Source organism: Panthera tigris, chromosome A1 (assembly GCF_018350195.1).
Source record: "Panthera tigris isolate Pti1 chromosome A1, P.tigris_Pti1_mat1.1, whole genome shotgun sequence".
In the NCBI taxonomy this organism is placed as follows: domain Eukaryota; kingdom Metazoa; phylum Chordata; class Mammalia; order Carnivora; family Felidae; genus Panthera; species Panthera tigris.
In genome coordinates, this window is record NC_056660.1 from 13358011 (window position 1) to 13379017 (window position 21007).

Below are 21007 nucleotides of genomic sequence, written 5' to 3' on the forward strand. Positions count from 1 at the left end.
TCAGGGCATATGACTTATTGGAATGTTTTATGGTCTTCTAGAATCCTAAATCCTTGTATCTATGCAACAGTTGTGTTGAGAGTCCGCTTCTCCCTTCTACCCAGTCCTACTTTTCTCACTTCTTTACAGGGTAAAGAAGTGCTCCCAAGAGCATTTCCCAGGACGCGCTCCGCAGGCAACTTTACATCTCAAAGTCTATCTCCAGGTAACCCAACCTAGCATGGGATTGTCAATCAAAATGACCCCTTTGGGAAGCTTTACACAAAGTTTAATCATTCTGTCCTTGCTCAGAACCTACGGAGAATTCCATTTGATGATCTGTTTTTAGAACTACAAGCACATTTTGTGCGAGATCTACCCCAAAGTGCCAAATTTTTACCATCTGGGGGTACGTATGTATATTTTTTGGAAATAACCAGAAGTTATTCTAAGCTGAGTCTAAAAAATAAGTTTTGTGATTAAGCTAGAGTCTACTATTTAGGATACAAAATTAAGTGCAGCTAAAATGTGTTGGGTATAATTTGCCTAAATGGCGATCAGATTGGTTTGAAAACAATATCTAAAAAGATGCTAAAAAATGTTTTTTAACGAGAGCAACATCAGTGAAATAAATGTGTAGACTCCCAAGAGAATTACTTAGAATGATAAATCTCATGTCCATGGATAGCTTCCACCATTCATATTAAAAATGCCAGTTCCAACATTTTATAGTTATGATGAAGTTGCAACTATAAGACACTAGTTAGAGCCTATTATTCCCCCTCTAATTATACTTTAAGGACTAAAGAGCTCAATGGAAAAATGGGACTTTTAAGACCTATGTTGTAGGTTCTGAAGAAATGAGGAGGTATAAGGAGAATTTGGTACTTTTTCCAATACAAGGGCTTGAGCATATTTGTAGGTTAACGGCAGGAATTCTGTCTTATCCATCTGCCAATCTCAGTGCTAACCCAGTGCCTTATGCATAGTAAATTGTTGTGCAAGTAACTAAGTTATTCAATTACAAGAAAAATGCTAGAGATAAGCAGCCTTTCTGGGTTGCAGCTGGTAAACAATATCAGAAATGATAAATAAAATATTATAAAGATAATATTATTCCTTATATTTGTGTAGCTTATTTTGTGTATCTGTGTAGCATCCCTGTATTTTCCTTCAAATTCATATTCCCTTTAGTTATTAGCTGAGCCCTAAAAATTTAAAAGAACTCTATGCTTGTTTGCATAATACAAGGGGCTGACTTCAGCCAGTGTTAATAGTAAAAGAACCCAAGAAATAAAGTAGGTAGAGGTTATTGCAAAGACGAAAGAAAGGCTGAGTTATCCCTAGGGCCTGAGAGTGGAAGAAGGGAAACATAAGGACGCTCCTCAGCCTGAAAACAGGCCCCAGGCTTCTCAAAGTAGAAAATGCTCACAGCTCACCAAACATGAAGTACTGATGTGGCTATAACCAACAGCATACAGTTAAGTGTCAAAAAGGATAGAGATGACAATTTGTGCTGCGCAGAGTAGGAAGGGCGGAGATCAATATACACCAGAAAAATCTTCGGGAGAGAAAAAGAGAAAGAGCTGTGGTTGGCAAGAAAGATCGGCAGATCATCAAGGACTGTACAGGATGCGCTAGAGGGAGGGAGCATTCCCAGCAGCAAATGAAGGCTCGGGGGCAGAAAGGACCCTGACAGTCTGGGGCTGTCCCACTGCAGCCACATCCTATTCATAAGGCATTGATAGAAAGTATGTGTACCAGACCTGGACCAGTCACTGGAAAAGCCATAGATGTGTATAGATGAGCATTCCCTCCAGAGTCTCCACAGCAGGGCTGCAGAGAAAAAAACGATACACAAAAACCATTGACCTTAAATGTAATTATCAGGGAACAGGGACTCAGAAAAGTAAGACACAAATCTGAGAAAGCCTCATGGAGGAAAGAACGCAAGCTAAGCCTTGAGAGGTGCTCAGGATTTTGATAGGTTGCTCTGAGCAGAAGGAAGAGCACCAGGGGCACCAAAAATAAGCATGATTTGTGTTCTGCAGGACAGAAAGGTCACACCGGATAGTAGGAAAAAGTGTGACTGAATACAATGAATATAGGGGCCAAACTGATGAGAGAGTCAGGGATCCGGGAAACAAGCTCCTATGCACGAGGGACACTCCCTGGTGACTGTTATCACTTTTCTTGTAGAACAACCTGCTGGCAGCTATTGCTTTTTCTTGCAGAGCAAAGCACCAGCCAAGAAGCAAGCCTAGACCCTTCAAATTAGTCCAAGACAAGATGGCTGCCAAGTGTGACTTTTCACAGACGTTTCCCCTCATTACAATGCTAAAAATCATCCCCAGAGGTGAAGACTTAACATGCAAATGCAATATATGATGTATGAATAAGCATGTTTTGTCAACTGTTCCTGTGTGCCCAACTCCCTGTATTTTCCCGCTGTTGTTCAGGGAGTCCATCTGGCACCTTTGTCGTGATTGTGTCTCCCTTCCACTGCAGCTGTTGCCCCAGTTAAGACTTGCCAGTGCTTTTAAATTTGGGGTCCAACCTTGTTTGTATAATTGCTGGGTCTAAGGATCCAAACCTGGTAACAAAATGACAGGGCTTTAAGAGAACAAGAGGACTTGGATTTGACGTAGATGGCGAGCAATCATGTCATGGAGGGTCTCCAGTTGGGAGACAGGAAAGCAGGCAGCTGCATTTGCCCAAATCAAAATTGATGAGGACCCACACTAGGCAGCAGACATGGGAGCAGAAAGGGAGATTCTAGCAAACATTTCAGAAAGCTCAACAGGATGACAAATTAAGGAAAAGAGTGGAAATAGAGATGACTCCAAAGGGACGCTGCTCACAGAAACTAGATTATTGGGAAGGGAACTCAGTCTAGGAAATATATAAAAAATTTGGTTTAAAATATATTAAATTTGGCAAGGACACAGGCTCTGGAGCCAGAAGATCTTGCCTGTTTATTTCAGCCAGAGGCTCAGTCGCCTCACAGCCTCATGGAGATCCGTCTTCAGCACCTTTTTCACTGTAACTCTGTAGTCTGGTCTGTCATCCAACTGATCTCACAAAACCTCCAGGCTTAGACATGGAGCCAGGAGCAAAGCTGGCAAGACAGACTCTTCCTTAGTGTGGACGAGGCAGAGTTTTGCCAAAGCTTGTGCACTATTATTATTTTTTTGTCCAGATCATATATAGTAAACAATCACGAAATACTATTATTAGGTTCATTATAGCACATCTACTATGTTCTAAGTATTGACCTAGACTCCTTTTCTATCATATCTCACTTAAACACTAACCCAGTGTCAAAGATATTAACCCAATTGTTTGTTAAGCCGATTTGTTACAGAAAATAAAACAACTTTAGGGAGACTGAATTTCAAATTCACGAACTATAAAAGTGGAGCTTCTAACCCAGCTTTTTCTAAATCCAAAGACTGTGGTCCTTCACTCAAAGGCCCACACAGAGCGTGCTGGTCAAAACATAATTAAGAATACTTGCATATGGTATGATTTAAAATATATTCTGGGGAGCACCTGGGTGGCTCAGTCAGTTGAGTGGCCGACTTTGTCTCACGTCATGATCTCCCCGTCCATGAGTTCCCGCCTCACGTTGGGCTCTGTGCTAACAGCTTAGAGCCTGGACCCTGCTTTGGATTCTGTGTCCCCCTCTCTCTCTGCCCCTCCTCTGATCATGCTCTGTCCTGTCTCTGTCTCTCAAAAATGAATCAACATTAAAAAACATGTTTAATTAAAAAAATAAAATAAAAATATAATATAATAAAGTATATTCTGGGAACACAGATGAGAGGGAAGCAATTAATTGGCCAAAAATTCTACAATTTCATTCTTGAGAACTACCAAGACTAAATGGCTGCCATCTAGTTTTAAGGATTTACTGACATCTAAATTTTTAGTTTTAGAACATCTGTAATATTTATCATTAACTATTTTAATAACACTAATCTGTGTTTCAAAAGGTAATTTAGTAATAATCCACATTACATATTCATCCATAAAATCAAAATATATAGCCCAATAGAGATGGACAAAGGACATTTTATAAAGGAAAAATACAAATGGTCAAAAACTTAATGAATAAAGTTGTAATATCATTAATAACAAAAAAAAAACCCTGAAATTAAGGGAGATACCATTTTTTATCTCCCAAATAGGAGAGAGTTCTTTTTGGAATCCAATTGATGAGAATGAGTGAAAATTATCACTCTCATATACTGTTGATTAAAGTACAAATTGATATCATCTTTCTAAAAGACAAATTGCAATCAGAATCACCAGAATGTACGAACCCTTTGACCCAGAAATTTCTTAAGTACAAGTACCTTCATCGTGATGTTATTTAAAGTAGTAAAAAATTTTAAACAGCCTAATATCCAATAATAATTAATGATCAAACAAAGTTGGAGGAAGCATACAATGGAATGCACTGCGGTTATTAAAAATCACATTGTGTAAGAATATAAAATGACCTGGAAAAATGATTATAGCCCATCATTAAATAAAGAAAAGCATGTCTCAAAATAATGTTAGTATAATTCAATTTTGCTGATCTGAGCGGCAACTTCATCCTGGATCTTAAGAACGATTTTTTTTTTTTAGTAATGGTAATATTTTCTTCACTGTGCTTCCCTGCGACTTCCACATTTTCCATAACAAACGTAAATGTTTTTTAATGATCAGACAAAAGTCATTTAAAAATCTGATTTTGTTAAATTATCCATTATAGATTAGCAGGGAAGCAAGGCCCCAATCCAGTTCCTCCAGCAGGACATTTGTTCCCTCTCTCCCTAAGCTCTCTCTACTCTCCCCCCTTACATTCCAGCCCTCCCCTTCTAAGAAGCGCACAGCTGGTTGCAGCCATTGTCCTGATCACAAACCTTTCCACAAGAATGCCATATCTTGGGTCACATTTGCCTCTTCTCCAACCCAACCCATTTATTCATTTTAAATCCAGCAAACAGTTATTGAACATCTATTCTGTGCCAGGCAATATATATTGATGCCTATGACACAAAGTGAAATAGGACATAGTCTGACTGTTACAGAGTCAGATGTGAATACATTGTATACACTTTGACTGGAGTTTAACGGGCACACGGGGGAAAAAATTCAAAATCAGATCCAGGAGGTGAAGACAAGCAGGGAGGAATGCTCAGAGGCAGTGATACTAATCCTACAAAAAAAATAGGAACCATCAGGAAAAGATATGGTAGGCAGAGGGGTACGCCTGTGTGAGGCAGAGGTGAAAAAAAAGCATATTTTCACAGGAGAGAGCCAAACGATAAGAGAATAAACTGAGGGTTGATGGGGGGGTGGGAGGGAGGGGAGGGTGGGTGATGGGTGTTGAGGAGGGCACCTGTTGGGATGAGCACTGGGTGTTGTATGGAAACCAATTTGACAATAAATTTCATATTTAAAAAAAGTATATTTCCTGGGAACCTCAAGAATCTCCATTTGGCTACACTATAGTGTCTAAGGGCAAGTGTCCTTGGAAAAAAAGATGCCTCCGCCAAACAATTTGAGGAAACACCGTATGGTTATAAACTGTTATCACCTCTGGTAGACTAATAGTGCACATTAACATATGAAAGGCCTTCAGTGGGAAAAAAGAACCCCTCTCCCTCTTTCCCCCTGTATTCCTGGAAACAAACTTTGGAAATATCGTACAGAGAAGAGAGGAGTCTAAAACACAAAGACCTTGCACATTAAACTAAGGGATTGGCTCTTTATCCTGAAAACTCTATGAAGGATGTGGACATTTACAGTTTTCAAACAAAGGAGTCACATAAGCAGTTTTGTGATTCAGAAAACACTGCTATGGCAGCAGTAAAGAGCATTACAGTAGAGGGAGTAGAGGCAGGGCGGAAACCAGTTCTCAGGAAGCTGTTACAGTGGTCAAGAGGAGAAGGAATATGGTCCTGAAACTAAGACTAGAGAAATGGCCATGGTCAAGAAAGAGATGGTGGTTTACAGAGAATCTGGCTTAAGGCAGAATATAGGAATTAGTAACAGATGGGAAGCATGGCGGAATCAGGGTCAATGCAGAAAATATCTAAGATGTTATCTGTGTCTTTGTTTCCTCCTAGGGTCACTGGAGGATGCAAAGTTAGGATTGGAGCAACAGTGTAACAAATTAAGTCTTGGACATGTCTCACACATTACAGAAAATGTGAGCTGGAGGCTGACAGAAAGATCTATGAACAATATGGATTAGGGGATCACCAGAGTATCGGTCATAAATGAAACCATGGGCTTTGGTGGGAAACATAAAGGGGAGAGGGCAGTGTTAAGGACATAATCCTGGGGAATATCAAAAGTTTGGCCCAAAATAATAAATCTATACGTGGTAAAGAGAGGTCAGAGGGGAAGCATGGAAACCTTAAGAGAGAAATGCCAGAGGAGCCAATGAAGGAGAGGCTTTTTAAAATTTTTTAATGTTTATCTATTTTTGAGAGAGAGAGAAACAGAACACAAGTGAGCAGGGGATGAGCAGAGAGAGAGAGGGAGACACAGAATCTGAAGCAGGCTCCAGGCTCTGAGCCATCAGCTCAGAGCCCAATGTGGGGCACAAACCCACAAACCACAAGATTTTGACCTGAGCCTAAGTGGGATGCTTAACCAACTGAGCCACCCAGGCTCCCCAAGGAGAGTTTTTAATTTGAGGTTGTGACCATTAGGATCAAATATAAGGCAGATCTAGTGAGATATGAACTGGGATGAGTCTGCTGGCTTCCATGATTGTGGATAATCGGGGGCCTGTGTCAGAGCCTTGTCGCAGCGGGTGGGATTGGAAGTCAGACCACAGGGTCAGAGTGAGTAAGAGACAGAGCAGGGCTGGGTTTGTCCCTCAAAGAGCTGACACAGAGAATGTTTAGGGCTTAATAAAATGTTGGCGTTTTGGCTCTCACATGAGGGATAACTGACTATATGTTTCTATGTTAAGAGTGAGGGAGGCATAAGAAGGGGGTGTCAGTAGTAAAGGGAGGCTAAAGAAAAAAGAGAGGAGTTGATGGAGGAGTCTCTGGGGGAGCAGAGGGCATGAATTCACAGTGCCGACGCTGGAGAGTAGGAGAGTCCCTGCTCCTTTGAATTTGGGAGGAGGGCAGCTTATAGGTAGCAGGGAAGGAATGAAAGAACGTGGTCATCCAAAGATTTCAACTTACCCAGAGCAAAGTTTTGTAAAAGTGCTTGGAAGGCATGAAGGGGCTCGACGGAAGAAGGTTGAGTTTCAGAGAAGAATCAGTTCATCACCCAGAAGAAGCACAATGAAGATTCCAGCAATGCCAAATTTGCCTTTAAAGCTTCAGAAATTGCAATCAACTCAGCATTTTTAAAAGTTGATATTAGTTTTAAAATATAGGAGCACAGTTATCAAGACAAGGTTCTTCAGCTATAAGTATATGCTTACTTATATATACGGATTTTTGCACACATTTTTAAACAGGACATTTTTCTTAGGCACAGAGACTGGGAGAAATGTAAATATCAGAGCTTAGTGAACTTCCCTTTCGCTTTCTCCTCCCCCAAATCTGGGATCATTTAAGGCTTAAGAAAACCACAAATACAACAGAGACTATACTTTTCATTTACTACTCTTGTTAATAGTACTTTCAAATTTCCATGTAGTAAAGTGAAGTGCTATCCATTATTAGAGCCATGTTTCTTCATTTTCACCATTGATTGATTTCCTCTTAGGATCTCTCTCTAAGATAGTTTAAAAATTAAGATATCGACTAGGTGGGTGCAGATGAATTCATACCATCTGACATTGCCGCAGAAATCTAAACAACCAGGTGGATTCTTCCACCATGGCCTGAAGACAGAAAAGAACAACAGAAACTCCACACCTGGAGTAAAGATGCTAAGCCCATTTCAGAACTATTTTTGGTTCCTTGATTACAGTGAAATATGATAAGTACATGTTTTTCGAAGAGGAACAAAGTGCTCGCAGTATGAAGGCAAATCAAGAAAGGCGGTGCTTCTAAAATGAACTATAAACTCCACAACCACCACTTCTACCCTGTCCTTAGGTAAATACCGCAATGCTTTGTTCAAAGGATGGATTGTGTTAGCTGAATTGAAGAGGTTCAGATCCAGGAATCCAAGTGTAAGAGGAAAGCCCTAAAGAGCAGTTGTTCTGAGAAGACCAGGGCCTGGAGAAGAGCTTCAAGTCTCCACAATTCAGATCTGCTCATCCTCCCTACAAATTCAGATTTTGACATCTGAATGCAAGATTGCCATTTTGCCATTGCAACCCTACATATTTTTTAACTAAATGTGTCCTCTTGTGGGCTATTTTGATAGCTATATTTATTTTAATGCATTGTCTATATATCCCTTACATTATTCGGAATCCACAGGGGAGTTAACAATTTATCGAAAACCTTTAGGATGAAAGAAATACTCACATTTAATTTATTGGATTTGTGAATCTTCGTTTTTACATATGTTATTAAGGTTGTTGAAAGACAGGCTTATCTGTAACTATAAATGCCTAGGAGCTAGGTACCATATTTTCTCATTGAATTTTGATAAATGTCGTTTGATTTGCACTGAAACTTTTGGAAGACCATCTTCTTCCAGTATCAGTGAGAAGGCTTTAAAACCAGATTTGAAGAAGTCAGGAGCCATGAAAAGTCCAGGCAGCCAGAAACACAACTTCAATTGTGCCTTCTAAGGAACGTGGCCAGGAGGCTGCGGTCACCGTTGTGGTTTACTGTGCATCATCACCATGGGCATGGATACCACGAGCACCTACTGAATACAGGATGCTGCTACCATAGAGGCCTGCAACTTACCAGAGCACCATCGCTGCGAGTCAGCCAGACTTCCAAGCTGTTCTCAGGTATTTACATTATAGGCTCTGGATTCTATGCCTTGGTGAGGGCACTGGATGGACCAGGCGTGTTCATGTGTTTACCTTCTAGCAGCCAAGGAGCTACTAAACCTAATATCTGTCTCCCTTCAACTTCTATGGGATTCTTTCCAAGTAGAAAAGCTAGGTGGTTGCTGGGCAGCTAATCCCAACAAATATCCACTACCAAGTACTACTTGGCACCTGGTAAGTATTTCTAAAAACTGTTTTGGGGGATGGTATAGAAACGTATTATTTTTTTTACCTTTTAAAAAAGGGTAGGAATTTTGTTCCAGAAAATGAGAGAGAAATAATGCTAGTTCTCTTTGCTTTTTAATGCCTCAAATATATTTCTAAATGACACTGCAAAGGCATGTTGACTGTATGGAAACATTTTGTAAAAAAAAAAAAAAAAAAAGGTCAGTTTTCACACAAGCAATCTTCATAATTTGCACTTTAAGGAGAAAATAAAGGCATAGTAACTACATTAGAATAAAGGCTTTAATGAGCTAATGCATCCTAAGTTAGCCCTTGTGGACCTTGAAGAGAGAGGATGGAGCAACTGTGATACTCCCTGTTCCACCCCTCCCTTTAGGGGCCTCAAGGCCTAAGCAGACTTCTACAGAGAAGACACTCCGAAGTTGTGCTCAACCTGACCTACAGTAGAGGATAGACAAGGAGGAACCGTGTTCTCATATTCAAAGGAAGAGAAGTCATGTCTCCTCCACGGTCCCTGGACTTGTCAGTTCATTCACTTGTTCATTTATCAATGACACACTTTATTTTTTTTTAAGTTTATTTATTTATTTTGAGAGAGAGAGAGAGAGAGAGAGAGAGCACAAGGGAGGTGCAGAGAGAGAGAGGGAGGGAGAGAATCCCAAGCAGGCTTTGCACTGCCAGTGTAGAGCCTGACATGGGGTTCAATCTCACAAACTGTGAGATCAGGACTTGAGCCAAAATCAAGAGTTAGATAGTTAACCAACTGAGCCACCCAGGCACCCCTCTATGATACACTTTCAATGTGTTCATCATGTTGCGCCTCATGCCATGCATTGGTGAGCAAGGTAGACAGAATCTGTCCTTTTCCTTCTGGCTGGCTTCTTTTCAGAGATGCCTGGCCCTCTCCTACAGATACAGATGTGTATTTCTTTGTAAGTGCATATGGCACACTCTTAGGGAGTGAATACAAATGAAGCAGAAGGTCTACACATTGATAGATTTGGATCAGGAGAATGCTCAGTTCAATCTGAAGAACAGTGTCACCTGACATAACCTTAAACAGGTCTTTTTCTCACTTGATCGGGTGATAAACTTACATCAGATCAGGAAGACAGAAACCACTTTTGAAATTCAAGTTGCTTATATGAGCCATCCTTTTTACCCCTGACAGTTGGCATTGGTTAAGAGAATAAGTCCAATCAAGTCAGAACGCTCAGTCCCAACTCTCATGATAAATTGTCACTTCCGCCGTCTCTGTGTGCTGATGGCTCTGGATTATGGTAATGAGTAGAGCACGTGATGAAGGTGGTGTGAGGCATCGATAGTTTCTTTTCTTCTTTATAATCTTTCTTTTTAAAGAATTATCATATTTGAGCGATTCTTCATAAATGTCCTTAAAGGCTTTGTCCTGTGCTAGACACTAATCAAAACATTAGTCATTGAACTGCAGAACACATTTTCTTTTTTCTTTTTAATTTTTTATTTATTTTTGAAGGAGAGAGAGACCAAGCATGAGCAGGGGAGGAGCAGAGAGAGAGAGGGAGACATAGAATCCGAAGCAGGCTCCAGGCTCTGAGCTCTGAGTTGTCAGCAGAGCCCGATGCGGGGCTCAAACTCACAAACTGTGAGATCATGACCTGAGCCGAAGTCGGACGCTTAGCCGACTGAGCCACCCAGGCGCCCCTGCAGAACACATTTTCAAAAGTAGTCTGTACTGATATAGACTTGCTACAAAAATGGACAAGATAGGCAAACTAGAAAGAACGGATCTACATATATTAACTGATCAATAATGTGAGAAAGAACTGATCTTTAGTGTAAAACTAAGGGTACTAACCAGTAATCATGATGATAATGACAACTGCTAATGTTTACTGAGTGCTTCCTACATCCCCACATTATTCTAAGCTCCCGTGCCGTATAATTCCAGCCTTACCACCACCCAATGACGTATAAAGTGAAAGTACTCAGTGCCCTTGCGGCTGGAAGACTGCACCACACTGACTCTCCATTTAATTACAGAGCTAATGGAGAAGGTGGTATTTTAGCCAATGTTGATGGGATTAGGGGCTTCCGTGTCACGAAATTTCCAGAGATGTGGAAGGCAGGCAGGCCAGAAAATGCGACCACTGAAAAGAAAGAGAAGTACTATGTACGATGACATAAGGAAAACTAGGCAAGATAGTTTTCCCAGCTCCCAAATAGGGAGCTCAACCGTGCCTTGAGATAAAGGTAAGAGGGAAGGGTCTCTGGAGAAAACGATAGGGATTGATCATTTGCACTGAAACAGAAAAGAGACCAGCAAGACAAATGAAGAGAGAAATGCAGCTGGTGTGATCGCCAGAGAGGCTTGAGTGGCGAACATGAGCAGTTCAGGTTTTCATGGACCAGGTCAGGGAATCAGAGCCTCGTAGATGTAAATGATCAGATGGGAAAAGAATAGACACAGGGATGTAAAGAGACAGAACCAGCAGGCTAGTGTGACAGATTGGACGTGGGCAGGGAAAAACAACAAAAGAAGATGGCTCCAGGGCAAAACTGGAAAGAGGGACTTTGATGTCTGCAGAAATTTGTCTGCAAACTGCCCTTTCTCTGTCCCTTGTTCTTATCGATCTGGCCCTGTACCAACAGCAAGCACCCGAATTTTCAACATGTCCTAGCACCTTCTTCCATGTGTTCTGATCCTTTCATTGCTGGCATTGCTTAGCTATCAGCAGCTGCCATTCCCTGCCCCATGTTATTTACATCAAATCCTGTCATTCAAGGATCATTCAGCCAGATTCTACCCTCCACAGAAGAGACGCAGACCTCAAGGCCACAATTGGTTCAGATGGCTGCAGAGTTCACTGAAAGAGAAATGTGCAGCCCAAGGAGCCAAACACATCTCAGCAGTGTCTGGAGACACAAACAGTCCATCTGGGAAGGACCAAAGAACTGAGAGGCCAAGATGCTTGCGGTAGGCTGAATAACGGTATCCAAAGACAACCACGTCTGGATTCCTGGAGTTTGTAATTATTATATGGCAAAAAGAACCTTGCAGGGTGATTATATTAAGGATCTGGATATAGAGAGCTTGCCAGGATCTTCCACAAATGTAATCACAAGTGTCCTTGTATGAGAGAGAAAGAGGGAAGATTTGAGTAGAGACGAGAAGGCAATGTGACAGAGCAGATTGGAGTGATGTGGTCACAAGCCAGGGAACGTGTGCAGCCATCAGAAGCTGGAAGAGACAAGGACCTGATTCTTTTTGGGAGCCTCCAGAAGGAACCAGCCCTGCTGGCACCTTGGTTTTAGACCTCTAACATCATTTTGGACCTCTGTCCTCCACCACTGTAAGAAAATAAATGTCTGTTCTTTTAGCAATTTGTTAATGAAGTCATGGAAACTAATATTTAAAGAAACTAACTATAAAAGAAACTAACTCCTCTCTCAGCTGGTGAGAGAGACAGTGAAGCCCAATTATTAAACAAAAAAAATTCCTCTAGCTGTGCCAACTTTTCAATATTGATCCAAAGAAGACAGCTTCCATGTTTTCCTTGAGAACCAGAAGAATACTTGAATGTATCTATTTCCAGCAGGGCCCCAGACATTTTTAATCCCACTTGCTTTCCTTTGGTCCGTACCTATTGTCCAACCCCAAGTAGTCAACTAGCTAATTACTTTGTTTTTCTGCAAGCACTGCCTGTTCTGCAACTCCCTACCTTTGCTCATGCAGGAACTCCCAATAGAACTGTCCTATCCTTTGTTCTCCATTTTTTTAAACTTTTCTTTCTTCTTTCTTTCTCTTTCTTTCTTTCTTTCTTTCTTTCTTTCTTTCTTTCTTTCTTTCTTTCCTTTTCTTTCTTTCTTTCTTTCTTTCTTTCTTTCTTTCTTTCTTTCCTTTTCTTTCTTTCTTTCTTTCTTTCTTTCTTTCTTTCTTTCTTTCTTCTTTCCTTCTTTTTCTCTTTCTTTCTTTCTTTCTTTCTTTCTTTCTTTCTTTCTTTCTTTCTTTCTTATTTCTCTCTTTTTAGAGTGAGAGAGAGCTTGCACGTGTGTACACAAACTGGGGAGGAGCAGAGGGAGAGGGAGAAAGAGAAGGCTAAGCAGGCTCCACACTCAGCATGGAGCCCAATGCAGGGCTCAGTCTCATGATGATGAGATCATGACCTGAGCCGAAATCAAGAGGCAGATGCTTAACTGACTGAGCCGCCCAGGCGCCTCTTGTTCTCCATTTTTAAAATGCCTTTCCATCCTATGACACAGCAGAAAACTTCCTTTTCAATCCATCCGTGTATCTATAGAATGAGTTGCTCTCTCCTTTGCAGTCCCATGGCTTGAGAACATTGAGCACCAATCACATTTATTCATTATTGACTTATCAGAAGATGAGCTCCCGGAACATGGAGACTTCGCATCCACCTTCTCAGTAACACGTTTGCTATGTGTTGGGTATGGAAGGGGTGGTCGTAACTGACACAGAATTGAATGAAGACATGAGCCTTTCTGGTCTCCCCCCATGCCCACATTCCACGCTCTGCTTTTATCTTTTACCTTCCCCCACTTTAAAAATCAAGTTCACATACCCCGTGGATATCTTTAAGTTAAATGGAAAACTATTTCCTTAAGTTTAGTTATAAAATTCACATTACAAGAAAAATGAGTAACTGCAGTGATAGCATGTGAGGATAAACCAAAATAATTGATAATTCTGTCCTTTTGAAAACCTCCTATAAAACTGAATTTTGTTTCAGATGAAATTTGATCCCTTTGGTCACAACAATATTAACCCACTGCCTCTTTCTATTCTTAATAGTTCTATTTGGTCTGACACACATATAGTTCTAGGTATAAATAAGTAGGTATATAAATATGTCCTATACATGCTGTGCATGTGTCCTGTATCTGGTACATGTAGTCACATGAGGCATGTGTTCTGTGTATGGGTAGGTGCATTTGTGAATCCAGATTAATGGTGAAGAAAGCATGAGTTTAATTTACTGTTCTGTCATTTATTCATTGCATGACCTTAGATAAATTCTTCAGAATGAGGTTCAGCATCTATAACTGTAAAATGGGGATAGATAAATAGCTACATTTTAGGTCTATTATAAGAACTATCAAAGTATGTAATAGAGTCTAGCATGTAGTGAATTTTCAGTAAATGGTATCTATTATTAATATTCCTCCCTAAATGTTCCCTATATTCGGGATTATGTTTCTATAACAACACTACCTTATGTAGTCCTCAAAGCAAATGGGTTACTGTGAAAAGATCATTAAGAAGTTGAGTAGATATGCCAGTGTCTTCAATCCTTCCTACTGCCCCTGACTCAACTGGACACCTACCCAACGAGATTCAGCCCTGCGTTTCCACTTTTCTCTAAGTCATTTCAGATCTAATCTTCCCCACTGTCATTCTGATTACAAGTAGCTTATTTGCATCACACAGTAAGTGATTCGAAAGTGCCTAATATTTTAGACCTTATCCTCTAGGAATTCAAATCTGGAAAGGTCAGAGTGATGGGACAGACTATTTTACTGGGGTCAGAAAAGCAGGGCTCATCAAAAACAAGAGGATCGATGCAGGGGAACATAAAAGACAAAAAGCTGAGCGGGAGCCAAGACTCACTAATGAGCACAGCCTGCCGCCTTCTTCCCCAACTTCCTGCCTGCTAACAAGGCTGGGCTAGTCCAGGTCCTTGATCTGTCTGATGTAGAATCTGGACAATGGGTTGAGAGGACCAAACAGAAGACTGAGAAGAAACCTGTAAGAATAGTCGAGAGGTTTCACTAGGTACATAATGAAGGACTCCTGCCAGGGGAACAGAGTGAAGAAAATCTCAGGCTGAGCAGTGAAGGAAGTTTGGAGTTTGTGATGAGAAAGGCTGCAGGGTCTTGGACAATTAAAAAGGAGCAGTCAATGTAGAATCGGATCCCCTTGAAAGTTCTTTAATAGAGGCAGGTAAAAAAAAATGGATTTCCTTTTTATTTCTATGTTAACACTAACTGACCTTCTCCAACTTGACCTCCTTAAGACACCAGAAGCCCCTGGGTTTTTTGTAGGGTTACGTAAGAAAACAGAAAATGCATTAATTAGTGCTTGGTGCGAGCCAAGCAGTTCAAGAACCTTGTAGGGCTCTGACACTCTCCCTCCACCCTGATGCCAGCTACCAGCCAGTGTGGACTCTGGGGAGTTCGTCTCTTTCATGGTCAATACTCTGACGCTTTCCTCTTAAACAGCATGAAATCTACGTTCCTGATTTAATTCTGCAGTTCCAAATTCTTAGTCCCAGCCTCGAGTCCTAACTACAGCCTTTAAATTGCATTCAAGTATGACTCAGCTGCTTTTCAAAAACTGACCTTTGGCTTTCTTGCTTCTTTGGCTCCCATTCTAGTGCTTGCAATTGCCCTGCTCCAGCTTAGTCTAAAAGCGGCCCCAGGATTCTTTCCTCAGATGGAGGAAGTTTAGACAGTGTGGATGTCTTAATTAATCAAGGAAGGCCTCCTGGAGGGGAAAGAATTTGAATGAGGGCTTCGGAATGTTGGAGGGATCTGGACACAACTTTAAAGTAGTTGTGTTGATCGGAGTTTGAATTTACAGGGGTGCAAAAAGTTAAAATGGGTTGATAATAGGGCTTGCAAAGTCGCCTCAGTGAGGAGAATGAAAGCCACTGAGGAAACATTAAGAAAAATTCACATTCTGGTCTCTTTGGAAGTGTGTTTTTTTTTTTTTTCCTTGACTGACATGTAGTCCACCCCTCTCTGGGAACTTTGCTCCTTGGCCAGGAGGCAGTAGGTGAACCCCATTTTTCTCTACCATCAAACCTGCAAGTGATTAATTAAAACTAAGAACTGGATGGTCTTCGGGTCTGGTAAAAGAGATAGCAGGCTGGAGAAAAAGCAGCAGCTGTCTCCATTTTTCTACAGAACTCTTGCTGGAACAATTTTTCCCCTTTCTTTTTATTAAAATTTTTGCCAAAAGGCTGCTGCTCTGTCTGCCCATCTTTTAGCCAGGCATTTTGAGTGGGAGTGATTGAAGTGGGCAATTAGATTCTCCTCTGAGTTCCTCTTCATTTTCCTTTGGAGATATTTATCTCTTCCTGGTACAAAAAAAAAAAAAAAAAAAAAAGGATTTTTGAACAAGGAGAAATAAACTCATTTCATTTGATCCTATTTGGATTCAGGAGATATCACGGAGATATGTGTTTCCTGATACAGTGATGATTTTTGAGAAGGAAACACAGGAACATTTTGATTAGGGAGCATGAGAGAAATTTATGAATATCTTCTTAGTCTCCCGTCCACTATACAGGGCTTCTAGTTGTGTCCCATGTACTTTCCCAGTGAAAGAGAAAAATGTTCAAAACTACATGTTTCCAAATATCCTAATTATCGGCTTTCTACATTGAATTCTCAGCGAATGTAAATACCACATCAACGTATTCATCCATTCATCCCTAACTTTGTCAATAATTATGCCAAAATGTAAATGACATCTCTACCCCCACCACAGGTGCAGAAGTGCCTACTCAATGTTCTTCCCTCCGACTCCAAATCTGATACACCAAGAACTCACTACTCTGAATTGCTAGAACATTTAATGAGAATGGTATACTCTTGAATGGATACTGCCAAATGCTGCCTAGGTTTACTAAAGGAAGAATTGGAACTTGGTCACAGCAACACCCAAAGCACCCTGACATCTCAAAACAGACTTCACAGACTTCAGAAGCTTCCCTGTCGAGACCAAAACATATTTCGTGAGTTGACTCTGGCTTTGTTGCCCTTCATTTCCCAAATGATCTTGGTGCATGATTTTAATTTACTAAATTAAAATCCAGTAAACAGGTATTTCCATCTTAAATTACCAGGGCCATTTTAAAGAAATCGTAGAAGAGATGCATTGCTGTTTTATCAGTTGGTGTTAACTTTGTACAGTTCGCTGGTCATCCCATCCTCCAGTGTTGAATCGTGTGAAGAAGTGGGTGATCCTGCTAAGTCTTTAAATCATCCTTTCAGTACCTGATGCTCCCTGTAGGCTCACACTGGAAATATCTGTATCCTGTGCCCAGTACCCTCTCCATGGCCCATTGGAGGCACATGATCGAAGGTCATCACTGCAGCCTCTATAGAGAGGGAGGGTAGCGCTCAGTCATGTAGAAATGTCCTTAAGGCTCTCTCACGCTGAAAGTCCTGCTCATGAAGTGCTAAACTTTCTTTCTTTCTGGGAAGTCATCATTTTACAGGTGAAATTACACACAGACTATTGCTGGAGTGAATTTCTAATCTCAGCCTGACCCTTCTCTTACCACTCCACCTTGAGCTGCCCCATCTTCTAACATCAGCCACCCTGTGCTTAAGGAATGTAAATCAATTTAAAAATAAGTACAAGCCAATCAATTGCTAGGGTAAATCTGTTGTCACAATTATTTTGAAACAAATAGCACCCAACATAAGGCTTTGCCTGGAAGACTTTTGATAAACGTGGATTGAATCAGCAAACATTCTAAAATAAATGAATATTAATGATTTTTGCATCTATCCAGGGTTTGGGTTATCTGTCATAGTAGATTATTTTCACCATTTCTCCCTTCTATTGGTTAGGTAATTGAAAATGTACTATAATCTGAGTTGCCCTAAGAACACACAAAATGGTAATCAGAATGTCAGGAAGGAGAATGGATTATCTGCTTTGCAAAATCTGTGTTTTATCTTACAGGGCTCTCTGGGTTGTTGTTGTTGTTGTTGTTGTTGTTGTTGTTAAATTTTTTAGTGTTTGTTTATTTTTGAGAGAGAGATGGAGCACAAGCAGGGGAGGGGCAGAGAGAGAGGGAGACACGGAATCCAAAGCAGGCTCCAGGCTCTGAGCTGTCGGCACAGACCCCAACGCAGGGTGCGAACCCATGAACTGTGAGATCGTGACCTGAGCCAAAGTGGGATGCTTAACTTACTGTATGCAAGGTTGGGTAACCCTAGAGGGCAATCAACTGTGATATTAAGGATTTCTTGTAACTTTTAGTGGTACTACTAAAAAAAAAAAGGTAGGAAGGAAATAACATTTATTTAGTAACTGCAACGTACCTTTGCTTTCACATATGTTAGTTCACTTAATACTCAACCCAATTTTGGAAAGTATGTAATGTTATTTCCACTTTAAAAACAAATGAACTGAGACTCAGAGAAGCCGTTGAGCATCAATTTGCTCATTCAAGCCTCAAAACAACTCTGTGAACTAAGTAGTACACCTGACCCCATTTTACAGGTTCAGAAAACTGATTTCACAGTATTAATGGCTTACCCAAAACCACACGGCATGTAAATGAGATGGTATGAATAGAAATTAATGATTGGAAAAATAGGTCAAAGAAAAATATAAGAAACAAAGATCCTTTGGCCATGAAATCTCCGGGGCCATGTGTGGTTTTGCTCACTATTTTATCCCAGGGCCTGACTCTTAGTAGTAGATGCTCAGTAAAAATTTGTTGAATGGAAGAGTAAATGCACACATAGTTATGGTTTCAGTCTGTGATACAGAGGATTGTAGCCAATTGTCCTTCATCGTCGCTAAGAACAGCCTGGGAGGTTTAGATAAGATGAAAAACTTCCTGATACTGAAATGTATTTCTGGAGGATATTAAAATTTATATTCTGAAAGTATATAAAACTAAGATTTCTCCTGATCAAAATTCAATAAATTTGATATGCTCCCACCTACAGAATAAGGGATTGATTAAGTTCATCCCTCATCCTTTTGAGATAATCATTTATTCTTCACTGTGAAAGACCCTATCCTAGCACATAAAGGAAGGGCAAGCATTCCTGAACAAAAGCAGTTTCTGAGAAGAAATTCTTGCCAAACATATTTCATTCAGAGTGATCCACAAAGAGGGCGCATGTGTTCCCTAATTGCAGGTCTGTTGATTAAGAAGGTTACAGCAAATCACTTTGGGGTTATTCAAAACTATAAATTTCACAATTCCTTTAGTTGTATTTATAAAGCTGCATGAGCTAAAAACATCTGTGGCCTCCATCTAATTTTAATGAGAGATTTCCACAGACTTTGTGATCCTCAAACAATAACATGGTCATTTACTAACACAGGTAACCCTTGAACAACATGGTTTGAACTGCACGGGTCCACTTACACATGGCTTTTTATTGATTGATTGATTGATTGATTGATAAATTCTGGTACAGCACTATAAATGTATTTTCTTTTCCTTATGACTTTCTTAAAAACATTTTCTTTTCTCTAGCTTCCTTTATTATAAGAATATAGTATTTAACACATGCAACATACAAAATATATGTTAATTGACCATTTCTGTTATTGTTAAGGCAGTCAACAGTAGGCTCTTAGTAGTTAAGTTTTGGGGAACTCAAAAGTTATACGTGGGTTTTCAACTATGCAGGAGGTCAGCATATTAACCCCTGCATTGTTCAAGGATCAAGCATGCTGATCTGGAAAAGTAATGCTTTAAAGGAAATATGAATATTAAGGTGCTGTTATCAAAGCTAGCATCTTCCAAAAGTGAATGTGGTTCAAGCATCTTTCATTCCCTTTGTCTGTGGTGCAACCTGGATCACATCTTTCCTGATAGTGATACATTCCTAGGTCTGGCATGGCATCTCCAGGGGGTAGAGCTTCAGCAAAATTTGCCAAATGCATGCATGCATGAATGAATGAATGAGTGAATTCCAAGATGACCAAATACATTATATTTTTTCTGATTTTTTTTAGGTAAGAAATATGAGTCCAGGGCAAATTAAAACTTTGCCTATAGCCACAAGCAAGACAGTAGCAGAATACTAAGTATGAAAAGGAATGAAATCTGTAGAATCAGCCCCATCGTACTAGCTTTTAAATCTGCCTTTCTGTGGGAAGCTTCTCAATCAGCCAAGGCTGAGTTGGGAAAGAGCAGTTGAGGTGTTTCATTGACTTTTACTATTGAATATGGATTTCACAGGCAATAGAAAAGCCAAGAAGCCTATCTGGGGACAGTCAAGAGACTAGAAAAGGCAAGAGGTGTTCAGGAAGAAGATGGTGTTTGCAGAGCCAAGGTGCTGTGCTGCTTGGAGAACGTTGGAATGACAGGGACCTGCCCAGTGGAACCTGGAGTCATGCAGGAAACTCAGCAGCTACTGGAGTGAATGCCCGTCCAAACAAAGGAACGGAAAGAGAGACAGTGATTTATTCCCTCAACTTGCCCTTCAGTTCTCCACCGTGCCTCTGCAGTGGCCTCCTTGGGAGCCAGGAGACAAGACAGCTTTGGAAATATCGCTCCCTGACACACAGTAGAGGACAGAGAAGGGCAGAGGATGCATCGGAGGGAAAACAGGCGAACAACTCCTACACCTTCTCTGATGCCTTCTGACGGAGTTAGTGTCTTCCTCCTATGGACCCTTACAGCGCATTAGGCAGAGAATTATTAGGACACTCACGCTATCACATAGTCACGCTTTGTTTACATATCTGCCTCAACTTCTTTCTTTTCGTTCCTCCAGCACTATTCTGGGATATTGCAATTTTTGAATAAAATATTTTTGAGTGAATGAATAAATAAATGATTGATTTCATTCAATTTCAGCAAATGTTAATTGAGCCCTTCCATTAGGCCACGAAGTTCCAATTGATTCCACCTAGGTCACCTCATTCATAGAATGTTCTGAAGGCATTCTGGCCTCCCACCCTCTCCTATCCCAAACAGTCAATTCTCACCAATCACACTATTGGTTGGCAGTGTGTGTGATGATGCATCAGCACAGACACCTTATTTCCATGGTTATGAATATTAAAATCCAACCTATATTAAGCCTGACATTACACATTACACTTGGGACTGTGTGGTTACAAGGATGAAAACTCATGGCCTCTCCACAAAGAGAGTTTACTCTGGTAGTGGCACAGAGGGACCATCGAGAGATCATTTTCATGCCTTT

General features: G+C 40.6%; 1 long non-coding RNA gene across 3 annotated transcripts; it reads left to right on the forward strand.

The window, feature by feature from the left end:
• Positions 1-99: 99 nt before the first annotated feature.
• LOC122230945 lies at positions 100-20607 on the forward strand. 3 transcript variants are annotated; one of them, XR_006207970.1, is made up of 5 exons: positions 100-205; positions 292-388; positions 6102-6184; positions 16581-16827; positions 19809-20607. It is a non-coding gene; the product is annotated as an uncharacterized LOC122230945 (long non-coding RNA). The 3 variants fall into 3 exon arrangements; XR_006207973.1 differs by lacking the exon at positions 6102-6184; XR_006207972.1 differs by lacking the exons at positions 292-388; positions 6102-6184 and having other exon boundaries at positions 19809-20606.
• The last annotated feature ends 400 nt before the right edge of the window (positions 20608-21007 follow it).